Raw genomic sequence first — 13,135 nt, forward strand, 5'->3', positions numbered from 1 at the left:
GGAGACTGGTCATAACTAAATTACCAGTAGAGGGGAATATGCCATATAAAATGAAAGTTGAAAGAGTGTGGTTATTTTGTGGGGAGAAAGAGACATCAGAACATGATTATTTTGAAATGTAAAAGAGTGGTGAAACTCACAAAAAAGTTGTCTGAAGACAATTTTTGAGAATATTAAGAACATAAGCAATACAGATACGAATATGATTGTGTACAGACTTTATAAGAACAAGAAGAAAGTATATACGAGAAGGGTAGCTAAGAATTTATTTTATGTGGTATGGGTTATTTGGAATGAAAGACTGAATTAAATGTTAATTTGAAAATGGATTTTGGCAGATATATTGTGAAAAATTAGACTATGGGTTGTAGAAGAGGGAGTGGGGGGGCAGTTATGGAAGAATAACAATCAGGGTGTTATAAGAAAAATGCTAAATAGTAAAAAAATAGAAATGTATATGTATGTGTCTGTAAATATGTACATTTTGTAAATATGTAAATAGTATGTTTTTTATGTTATGTAAAATATAGGACCCCAGTCTTTTTGATAGGTGCCATGGGATCTTTATATCTGCCTGATCTACCACTATTCAAGTAAATGGGGCCTCGGTTGAATGTCTCATCCGAAGGACAGCACAATCGGTAGTGCAGCACCTTCCCCTTATGCTACACTGCAGTGTCAGCAATAATCTACGTGGTGTGGGAATAGAACCCTCAGTCTTTTGCACCAGAGTTCATAGGTTCATAAATTAGTAGTAGGATAATAAGTGCCCTTGTGGGTAATTTTAAGCCTAGCTAATTACCCCATGTGAGACTCAAACCCTGCACCTTGTGTTTGTAAGGTAAACACTTTAACCATTATGTCAACCTCCCACCGGGTGAGTTTGTTGCCTGTAGTGCACTGTCAGAGATTAGAGCTGCAAGTTCCTACTGCTAAGTGATAACCTGTCAACCTTTCAAGTCCCCCAGACCTGAGAACACAGCTGCCTATGCAGAATTGTTCATAGATACCCCATACAGTCATGTCAGTAAATGCAGAGAGACAGTTGTGCCTACCAGAAATTAGCCCAGAACTAACTAAAAAAAACCCTAAACCACCCAGATAGAATTCAAACATAAACAGATTGTACAACAAAAGGAAAAAGCCATAATCAAAATTAGGAAGTGCTAAGCCAAGCATAATAAAAACACTCATCAATCTAAACAAACAATTAAGATGGCAAATTAAGTCAACTAAACTCAAATTTAAGGTACATATTGCCTCCCAGTTAAAGGACAACCACAAGGCTTTCTTTAGCTATGTCCAAAACTTCAAGGGCAGCATATAGCAGTGTGCAGAATGGATTGTAAATAGAGTCACCTACACAGAGCTGAAAGATATAGTAATTCTGGTGGCCAGCAAATTCAGCTCCAGTTCTAGCCCCCCAGGCCTCCTACAGGAAATGCCATCATACTCCTCCAACTTTCACTAGACAACAAGTCCTAGATGTGCTCTAAGGCCAAAAATGCTGCATTGATGAGCCACGATAATATCCCAGGATGCCTCCTACATAGCCTGAAACATGACCTATTGGGATCACTGGTGTCATTCCTTAACCATAACCTTTAGATAAGCTATGTACCATGTGAATGAAGAATTGTAATGGTCATCCCTCTGCACAAGGGCGGGCCATCAATGGATCCCAGGAATTACAAACCCATAAGTCTGATTAGTCTCATATGCAAAGCCATGGAAAGATTTATCATGGAAATGATTAATAAGGATATAGAAAACCTTCAAACACTGGATCCAACCCAGTTTGATTTTGTAAAGGGCAGAGCATGCCTACTCAGCCTAGTGGACTTTTTTGAGAAGGTCACCAAGGCAATTGATAAGACCAAAATGGTGCATACTGCCTACCTTGACCTGGCTAAGGCATTTGATGCAATATGCACTTGGGCATTGTAAACAAACTCATGGATATAGACATAAGCCCCTGTGTTATGTGCTAGATAGCCAGCTGGCTCTCAGATAGGACCCAGGAAGTTAGGATAGGGGAAACTACCTCCACAAAGGGCTGGTCACTAACAGAGTCCCTAAGGGTTCTATACTGCACCCAGACCTTTTTGGTATCTACTTTTTGGATGCTATGGTCAATGTCACGGGGCTCTGATTGACCGGTTTGCAGATGATTGCAAACTAGGAGCAATCATAGAATCCCCCCAAGGCACTAACATTCAACAGGAAGGACTAATACAAACAAATGACTGGTGCCAAAGCCATGGCTTAAAACTCAATGCCAAGAGATGCATAATAGTAACCTTTGGGAAGTCAATCACTCTAAGAAATTACCCCAATAACACACCACTAAGAGTAGAACAAGTAGTCAGAGATTTATGTACACATGCAGATAGTAACCTGGCTTTCAACCAACATGTATCTAAGGTAGTAGAAAATCATTCTACGTTGCTCAGTTTATAAGCAAGGGCATCTACGTCCAATGAAGTCATCATTCCACTGTATTTGGCCCTCATTGAGTATATCATCTCCTGAAGTATATACTTCACCAGGCATATGCAGTTCTCACAAAAAGAATACAGGGTATAAATAACATGTAATATGCAGATCACCCTAAAGCCCATATCACTGCTTTTTCTAATATTCAATATCGCAATGATAGCAGGATTAAAATTATTATGGTCTGAGACACCTACTTAGATGAGTTACAGTATCTGGCTAAAAAAACATAAATTACTTACAGTACAGTACCATGTTGTTTTGGGTTCCTATTGGAACATCGAATTTTCAGTTGTTCGAATCAGTAAAGGTTGACCTTTTTATGATCGAACAATTGAAAATTCGAATCCTTCAAATTAAACATTAAAAAAAAAGAAAAAGTAAAGGGTGTAGGCAGGGAGCAAGCTCTCCTGCAGCCCGCACGTGGGGGGCTGTGCCCCCCCACCCCCCACTACTTGAATATACCAACTCCGAGATCGCACTACAGTGTAGGAAAGGGAAATTTTCCCTTGCTGCACCATAGTCCATTAAAGTGCGATCTCAGAGTTGGTATATTTAAGTAGCAGGGGGTGTGGGGGGCTCCGGGGGGGGGGGGCTTGTCCCCCTGCTTTAACCCATCATGGTGCATTTTATTTGTTTTATTTATTTATTTATTTTAATTTTGAAGTTACGGAACTTCGATCATATGGTGTCGACCGTATGTTATTCGAAGTGCCATAATTTCGATTTTCTAATAGGTAACCTGTTATTTTAACTGACATATGTGATTGCATGTTGTTTTAACTGACATATGTGATTGTATCTATGCAACATGTTGTTCTTGGGTAACATAAACAGATATGTCTGATGGTATACAATATGACGCTTTTAAAATAGTTTTCAGACATGTACCCTGCTTCATGCTATATTAAGAACATTGTTAAGGCATAACTATTTTTATTCCAACCAATAAAGAGCAGAATTCAAACCATGCTTTTGCACTGCCTGTTAACAGTGTTTACAGAGACGAGAGCAGGATTCTAATGACATTTTTAGATGTCCAACATAATCACGTGAATGTCTATTTATAAACTACCAGCCCGCTGTTCTCTGTATTGCATGTCCCTCCTAACTTCTACATGTTCTGCTGCACAGAAGAACCCAACTGAACAGAGTTCATTCATCGAAGGTATGAATGTATTATAAATGTCTTCATATTTCTGTTTAATTGGCATATAAACTGTGTACTCTGAGTAAGTCTTCAATGGATTTTGTGTCTTCTGTTAACAAAATATTTTATAGATGGCTACTGTTACTGTTGAGCAGTTTGACTTTGCTGCTGCTCTGAGAATTTACTCATATGGATTAGATTTCTAAACCTTCATTAATTCAGATTACATTTCCAATGCTTCAATAATTCAGTTTATCTCTCAGTATAATTTTTTCCTCAGAGTATTGCCATGCCTGGTGGTCTGATCTGTGATTGTAATGCAGATGTCATGTGTAAGTTATTGCTAGGTTTAACATGTCATAAAAAGGCTTTAGAAATGTCTGCTAGCTCTGAATGCATAATAGTATGCTAGGATTACAATGCAATACATAATTTGGTTCTGAACAGAAATTCCGTTGTTTGCTAAGACTGCTGATATAAAAATCTCAAATGCAAACCACCAGCTATGCATCTGACTAGCTGTTGGATTGCCTCCTGTTTAGAAATAAGTTATTGCAGGTGCACTGCAGTTGCATGTTTAACCCTTACTCTCCAGGAATCAAATCAGAGAAAACTGAATTAGATTTTGTCTCCAAAATGTCAGCCGATATAGATAAATTATTAAACTTGAGTTCTGAAAGAAATCCAAATTCCCAACTAAATAAACTTTTTTTTGATTTCTTGCTTGGCATGTAATTCTGTGAACTAAATATATTGATGTAGAAATGTCTATGGATTTATGAGTGTTATTGCAGCATACAGTTTATCCTTTCTATATAAGATATTTTTCTTTGCTTGTTGTATTTTTCCTCATAGTTTATTTGCAGGTCCTCAGATGAGAGTGCTGATGCATGATTTTGTGGTGGGGGGTGAAAGGTATACATTTCAGTACTTTTCTTTGAGAAATTTACACTTACTTGTGTAGTGTCTTTACAGCTCTAAGAACAGGCCTCTGTAAATGTACCACTGATTTAACACCATATGCTAGATTCAAAAATAAAATAATTTCAGTTCTCCCAGAGCTCAACGTCTCCCCGCATTAAAGGAAAGTGACCTTAACTTGCCAAACACATCATGGGAAAGCTTAATATAAACAAACGGTAACAATGGTTCCTTAACTTGTTAACACTTTTACAGTGGAGAACCCCATACTGGTTTTGCCACATAAATTAATATCCTGCATGCAGGTAATTGGATTGTTACCAGTTGTATACAAGAAATGCACCATTGAGGACATGGTCAGCAATGAAATTAGCATTCACAGTCTGACTCCATTTTATCAAAATGTAGCTAACCCCACCATGTGCCAGCAAGTTAAGTTACAGGGATTAAAGAATGTCTGGCAATATTATGATGAAGAAGTGAGTTTGTGACACAAATTTGATGTAGGGCATGTCCCAAAATGGATTATGATGTCACTGAATAAATTATCTATGTGTGTTACACAGTGCTGGAAGTAAAGGAGCTCTGTTTATCTTGCAAAACTATGCAGGGACTTAGTTCCAACCCATTTCTGTTCAGTTGCCTAAAAAAGACAAAGAAAGATGTTTTGTATGGAGGTGGTGGGGATTAGGTAAAGAATAAAAATCTTGACAAAAACAAATAAAAAAATAATTCAGTAAAACAAAGCTATTTGTATGGAGCTCAGATAAAGAATAATGATCTTAACAAAAATAAATGAAAAAAATAATTCATTAAAACAACTAAAGATTTAGCATTTTGCTAAAAGTCATACTGTTGTGATACAGTTTTTGAAGGCCAGATTAAAGCATATCGTATGGATGGTTAAACAGCATGACTCTGCAGCTGTGGTGGGAGAAGAATCCATAGCCTTCTGTTTATTAGCACTGTGATGGTGTTCAGTCCTACAACCTCTTGTTTTGTAGTCATGTGTTGTAAGCTTATAATAAGCCTATTCTCTTTTCTTTTAAAAAGCATTTTGCTGTCACAGAATCTGTGTAATGTATACTGCATGCGAGTGTCAGATGTTTCAGGAATACTTTACTGGAATTGAAACTGATTAGGTATTGCCCCTTTTATTCAGGTTGTTCTTTACTTTGATATCCATTAGATTCTGTTTTCAGCTACATGACTATAGATTCTGTGTCTACAATGATTAGACTAGAGTAGTTATTTTGCTTAAGTTGACAACAGTTAGAGAGAGAGAGAGAGAGATAAAGAGAGAGACAAACATAGAGATGTGGAGATGAAATGGTGTTCACGTTTACAAGGTAACAAGTTTTATTTTGTTCAGGGTTTCTCACTCACATGTATTTTCTGGTATAGGGCAAGGAATTACTATAAATTGTTTTCTAGTACATATTAATTCTGCTTCTTAGGTTCATAGGTAGGTACTAGGCTATCTGCCCAAAGGCATTTATAAGCCTAGCCGGAATGTGTTGACTTTCGACTCTCCCTTAGATTAGTTCCCTGTGCCTCTGTCCAGCAGAGCCATTGAAGTGATCCCTGGGGTAAACTTTCTGTTTCCCATCCACTCGTCAAGGTTTATCTTGAAGAGGGTTAGCGAAGAGCTCTGCCTAATGTAGATTGGAATCTTGTTCCAGAGCATGGGAAGTCTCTGGAACAGAAATCTATCCCTCCAGCACGTCCTCTTTATTGTTGTGGTGAGGTTTAGATCCCTGGAGCGTGTGGCTCGAGGGGATATGGTTTTCTTTAGGTGGAGCATGTCCATCAATTCTGGGTTGGACATGGCCTTGTAAGTCAGACAGAGATCACCTCTGAGTAGGCGGTATGCAACCGAGTACAGCTGGAGTTTCTTCAGTCGAGCTGCATAGGGCATCTGCTTGAGGCCAGTGATCCTCTTGGTGAGGTACTTCTGTGGTCTTTCCAGTTGTTGCAGGTGTCTTTTAAGATACATCCCAAATGGGGCATTGTACTCTATGATGGGTCTGATGAGTGATGCATAGAGAGGCCCAATGACCTCTTTTGATCTGGATGCAAACCCTTTTGTGATTAGATGGCCCACATAGAAGGATTTTCTAACCACTTTGGCAATGTGATTATCAAAGGAGAGGTTACTATCTACTTTGGTCCCCAGATCCCTTATTACTTCTTCCGTATTTAGGGGGCTACCACCTATGTGGTAGTTTGTGGGTACTTTGTTTTTCCAAAGGGGAATGACTATGCACTTTTTGGCATTTAGCTTGATGCCATGGTTTTGACACCAGGTATCTGTCTCAGTGAGACCCTTTTGGAGGATGTCTGTGTCAGCTGGAGAGTCAGTTATAGCCCCTGGTTTGCAGTTGTCTGCGAACTTGGTCAGCCATAGTCCTCCTGTGCTTGCCTGTACCTCTGAGAAGTATATGCCGAACAGGAGGGGTCCTAGGACTGAGCCCTGGAGAACGCCACTTGTAACCGGATTAGAGTCAGACCTAGCTCCCGCAACTCTTACCATGTGGGTTCTGTCCATGAGCCTGTTGGCAACCCATCTCGTGACATAGGGGTTTATGTTCAGGCTGGTGAGCTTGTCTATAATACCTGAGTGGGGAATGGTGTTGAAGGCCTTTGCGAGGTTGAGGTAAGCTGTGTGGAGCACCTTTCCCTTGTCTATAGCCTTGGTAACTGTCTCAAAGAAGTCCACCAGGTTTAGGAAGCATGATCTGCCCTTAACAAAGCTGAATTGGGTAGGTTCCTGTGTTTGGAGGTTTCCAATGTCTCTGTTAATGAGATCCATGATGATGCGCTCCATAGCTGCTTTACAGACAAAGCTAGTCAGGCTTATAGGACGATAGTTCCCGGGGTCTGTTGTGGCTCCACCTTTGTGGAGTGGAATAACCATTGCTGTGTGCCACTCTGTGGGCACCTAGCCTGTGGAGAGGCTGAGTTTAAACAGTGTGTTTAGGTGAGGGGTTAGTTCATCTTTGAGCTCGTGTAGAACGCAGACTGGGACACCATCCGGTCCCATTGATGCTGTGTTTTTGGCTTTGGAGAGGGCTGTTTTAACCTGAGTGTCTGTGATTTCAGGGGCACTACATTCTTCTGGTATAGTTATGGGCCCTTTGGGGGGTGAGAGTGGGGTGAAGTTTGAACTAAACCTGTCTGCCAGGATGTTGGCTATATCGGTCGGTTCAGTGTATTTTGTGCCATTCTGCACTAACTCCGAGCAGATCTGAGAACTGCCACTTAGATTCTTGACATAGCTAAAGAATGCCTTGTGGTTATCTTTGGGGTCCATGGCAATTTTTCTTTTGAAGCTAGCCTTGGATGATTTTATGAGGGAACATAGTTTCTTGCTGATACTGATCAGGGATGTCTTCCCTTCTTGGGATTTTACTCTTTTCTGTACTAGTTTCCTCCTTCTATTGTATAGCTTGTTAATGGCAGGGGTCCAGCAGACTGGTTTTCTTTTCTTGGAGGAGTGAGTCTTGGTTTTGTTTGGGATAGCATGATCCATGTATTCTTGTAGGTGCCCGTATAGTGCATTAGTAAAGTATTTTGCAGCTTGGACAGTGTTATCCTTTAGCATGGGGGCTTTGAACTTCCCATCTCGGTCTTAAGTAATGTGAAGTTTGCTTTTGAAAAGTTTTTCACGGTGGTTTCTTTGACCGGGGTTGGTGGTGGAATGTGGATATCCAGAGTGATTAGTTTATGGTCAGATCTAACCAGTGAGGGGTTGACCTTCGGTGGGGAGCACCGGTCTCCCATGTTAGTGATGACCAGGTCCAGTATGTTGTCACCTCTGGTAGGGGTGTTGACCAGTTGATCCAGGGTGTTTGAGTTTATAAATTCTAGGAAATGTTGGGCAAGGGAGTTTGTACTTGAGTAGTTCTCCCAGTTAATGGTTGGGTAATTGCAGTCACCCACTATCAGGGTGTTTGGTAGGACCTTTATGTTTCCCAGTGTTTCCAGGAATGCAGAGTGGGGGTCCTGGGACATAGTGGGTGATCTGTAGCAAGCTAAAATTTGAATAGCAGTTTTACCCATTGTTAGTTGCACGTGAATGATCTCTGAAGCATTGTGCTGTGCCACTAACCTGGAGGTGTGGGTATCCTTGATGAATATGGATACTCCCCTGCCTTTTGTATTTCGGTCCAGGTTTTGTGGCCAAAATGTATGGAATGAGTTGTAGCCTGGTAGTGCTGGGGTGCTCTCTGGAGCCTTAAACCAGGTTTCTGTTACTGCACATATACCAATTTTCTCCATACTGAGGAGTGTCTCAAGTGCATGGATTTTGAGGTTTAGACTTCTGGCATTGAGTAGTATTACCCTCAGTTTTTTGTTACTTGTGCTATTTACGGTAATGGGTTTGTCTTTCGAGCCTTGCCTGAAAAAGGCACTATGGTGGTGGCAAGAGCCTTGGCCAGTATTCGAAAGCCTAAAGGTGACAGGTGCAAGCCGTCTCTAGCGAAGCAGCGTGGCTTGTCGAGCATGTCATCCCAGGCTAACAGACACTAGATCCCCTTTGAATGACACCAGAAGCTTAGCCAATTGTTGAAATTGATAATTTTTTTCTCTATACTGTGGTATCATTCTTGGTGAGGGTAGGATGCTACTCAGAGCCAGGGTCATACCGGCCTGGGCTACGTGATCAGAGAGCTCCTCCATGTCTCTTTTCATGTAGTCCAGGGAAGGATGGCTCAGGTCATTCAGACCAGCATGGACAATGACAGAGTCATATTTGTACTTGTTCTGGAGTGACCTGAGTGCTTGTGTTATGTGGCGGATCCTGGCACCTGACAGGCAGCTAACAGTAACCTTCTCCTTGTTCAGCCTAGTGAGTGGGACGTCAGTCTGCCTGACTATAGAGTCACCTATTACTAGTGTGTTGGGTATGTTATTTTGCCTTAAGGGCTGTGATTGTGTGGCACACTGGTTTTGTGAAGTATGTGTTTCATGGTTTGTGTTGGGGGATGGAGGTTACTTGGATGTCTGCTTTGGAGGTCTCTGTTGCTTTTACAGATTTTTATTTAGAGCCTCCGAGTATGTTTTAGTGTATTTATGTGTGTTTTTTGCCGGTGCTGGTTTCATAGGTCTGTGTGAGACTGGTGGTGTGATGCAAGTAATTCCCTTCTCCTCTTGACTGCCTGGTCCAGTCTTGGGTTGAGATAGCTTAGCCTCCAGTTTGGCTGTATAATTGCATCTCTCGCATGTATTAGTGTTTGGTGGAAGGATGAGAAGGTTGTCTGTGTACATGAGGCAATTGTAACATTGCCTCAAAATGCCCAGATTCACCAGTTGGACCGGTGCCTTTTGGACATGTCTGGATAGGTACAGTGAACTGTTTTACTGAGTGGCTGGTAAGATCGAATAGAGACTCTTGTCCTTCTCTACAGTATAGGGGGGGGGGTGTCTAGTGCTAAGGTTTTTTAGTGATTGATATGAGTTTTGAGCAAGTGCCGGTATGAGAAGTGACTGGTTTGAGTACTTAAGTTGAAAGTTTGCCTAGTTCCAAGGGAAAAATTGAAGAGTAGACTTTGTGGAGCCGGGAATAGTTATACCCTAGCTAACCGGCACTGCCCGGCCTGCAAAACCGCGCAAATGTGGGTTTTATAGCAGGGAAATGAAAGACATAGAAATTAGCCCAAAATGGCCAATAAACTACTAATTTCTGGGCTGAAACCACACCTCCAGGGACAGATAGGCTGCTCAAAGCTCCCTCTCTCACAGTGAACAGAGAAACGTCTTCTATTCAAGTAAGGTATGGGCAAACACAGAAACTTGTAACACAGCCCTGAAGTCAGCACTAACCAAAACTGGACTATATACTAGCTTAGAAAGGCAGGAAAACAAGTACTTTTTTTGTTTTTTTCAGAAAATAAAGCAGATACAATCAAAAAAACACTTTAAATGCACTGAAATGGCTATCACACTTGAGTGTGTAGCCTACAACAGTTAAACAGGTAATTTAAACAGAAAAACAACTTTGTTAAAGTGCAGGCAGTAAAATAAGTACAATATGTAGCTGAAACAAGCTTTTTAAATCACAGAAACTCTAGAAAATTGGTGTTTTAGGCGGAATTAGCTAAAGGCAGCAAGAAAATGCAGAAAAATGATACTTATCACTCCAAAATTTCTCTTTTGTCTCTCTGCTGCTGTAGAACTCTGCAGGACACAAGGTAGGAGCTTGCTGAGCTGTACACTAGCACAAAAACCTTGCAAATGTGGGTGTTATAGAAAGGAAATGAAAGAGATAAAATTAGCCCAAAATGGCCAATAAACTACTACTTTCTGGGCTGAAATCACTCCTCCAGGGACAGATAGGCTGCTCAAAGATCCCTCTCTCACAGTGAACAGAGAAACTTCCTTCTATCCAAGTAAGGTATGGGCAAACACAGAAACTTGTAACACAGCCCTGAATTCAGCACTAACCTGAAAACTGGACTATACCAGCTTAGAAAGGCGGGAAAACAAGTTTTTTTTTTTTTTTCAGAAAATAAAGCAGATACAATCAAAAAAACATTTTAAATGCATAGGAATGGCTATCACACTTGAGTGAGTTCCAAATCTACTATTTGGTTTATGTATAAGTCTGGATTTATTTATTTTAAACACCTTTATTGAATTATCACTTGTATACGTTTAAAAAGATAGTGTTAAAAACTTTCACAGTCTTTAAAACTTGACATCAGGAAGAAAAATATCATGAGAAAACAGTAAGTCCTTTCCACCTGTTAGTTCTACGAATAATAATCCAACTTGTCTCCCTATATTCAGTGTGGTTTCTGATATCACCTTCTCTAATGTGTGGTGTAACAACCTCCAAGTCTCTAAAATAAAACCTATGTGTATCCCCTGTCTGTATAATATGTTTCGAGAATGCATTATTATCTAAAAACAAGTTGAGGGAAGCCGTGAGAGAAAAACAAGAGCTTATTTTTGATAAATATTCTGTTAAGACTGTGAATCCATTACTTGAGAGTCTTTTGGATGGTGTAGCTGTGTTCAAGCAGAAGTTAACATAGCGGAAGAGAATAAAGATTTTAAGAGACGTTAATGATTTTAAACTAGGCCATGTCTTTATGTGGCCTAGGACTGGACAACATGGTGAACAATTGAATAGATTAAATGGTAGGGTTAATAACAGTTGTGTTGCTAACTCCATTGCTTCGCACAAAGTTATTGAGCAAAAGAAAAATGTTAGAAATGTTAAAGATGCTGTTAATATTGTTACAGTTGAATTACATTATGAAAATGTTGATAGTATAAATGGTGTTGGTTCACAATCGCCTACCAATGTTGGGATGCAACTATCGACTGGGAATGTGGAAGGGGAATGTTTTATTGAGAATTCAGAAGTGCAACAGCAGCATGATAGCAATTTATATCCTAACATTGTTGTTAAAAAAGCCACGAGTAATGTGGCAGTGCAGAAAAGGGTCGTAAGACCAAAGGTCAATACAGTGAATGGTCGGGTAGGTGGGAACCCCCTCAATGCCTCGATACAGGCTAATAGTGCAGTAGGACAACTTCCTTTTCCCTTGCCAGTCAAGACAGACAAAGGTGGGAGAAGAACAAGTTCAATGAGTTGAGGGCGCCAGAAGCGCAAATTTTCAGGGGAGTTCAACTCGAACCAGACATTAAAGAAAATGTGGGGGAATGCAGGGAGTCATTGATTTTAAATATTTCATCATATGAATTATCCTCCAAGGAGAGTGAGGTTTTAAGTAGAGGTTTGAGTTTTATCCCCTCATGTGAGTGCAGCTTGTCAGACACCATATTAGATTTAAAGGTCTTCTGTAGGAATGTGATGTTACGATTACAATTTGGGGAGAATGGTGGACAGCGGACCCCTATTAGTGGTGGACAGCAGCCCCACCCCTTTAGGAAATTGAGCACTTATGTCCCCATTAATCATCCTTTAGTTGATGCTTATATGAAGTTGACGGAAGAAGAGATTTATAAGTTCTATGACAATAAGGATAAAGGTAGAAACAGAAAAGCCAGGTATAACTTGAATTATAATGAGAGAATTGCTTTAAAGAAGTTACAGGACAATGAATTGATATCCATAAGGCTAGCGGACAAGGGAGGCCTTATCGTGGTCATGAATAGCACTCATTATGTCCAGTCCATGCAAAAGATGTTAAATGATAATAAGTATTATAGGGAGATTACCGTCACAGAAGTCCATAGGGTCATGGGATCTGTATCTGAAATGTTACGTGATGTTTTGAGGGGAGGTTTGATAACAGAGGGCACTTATAAATATCTTAGTGTGGTCAATCCTTTGATACCCTTGATACAAGGATTGCCAAAAGTCCATAATGAACCACGGAATCCACAGATGAGACCCATAGTGGCAGGTGGAGGATGGGTCACAGAACCCCTGTCAGTTTATGTGGAGAAATACTTGAGACCTGTGATCAGTCAGAATAAGATGGTCCTTCGGGACTCTAAGCAGTTTCTTGTAGACCTGTATGAGTGCACTAAACAGATTCATGATTTAGATGGGGTGATTTTTGTTACATTTGATGTACAATCACTTTTCAC

General features: G+C 40.3%; 1 protein-coding gene across 1 annotated transcript in view; it reads left to right on the plus strand.

The window, feature by feature from the left end:
- The first annotated feature begins 3,564 nt into the window (after window positions 1-3,564).
- The window catches only part of LOC122787546 (N-acetyllactosaminide alpha-1,3-galactosyltransferase-like), a 128,679-nt gene continuing 119,108 nt past the window's right edge, over window positions 3,565-13,135 (plus strand). Inside the window, exon 1 of the mRNA XM_044054319.1 lies at window positions 3,565-3,664. The gene's annotated coding sequence lies outside the window, so the exon portion shown is untranslated. The remainder of the gene's footprint in view (window positions 3,665-13,135) is intronic.

Source organism: Protopterus annectens, chromosome 13.part0 (genome assembly GCF_019279795.1).
Source record: "Protopterus annectens isolate FY-2018-M chromosome 13.part0, PAN1.0, whole genome shotgun sequence".
Lineage (NCBI taxonomy): Eukaryota > Metazoa > Chordata > Ceratodontiformes > Protopteridae > Protopterus > Protopterus annectens.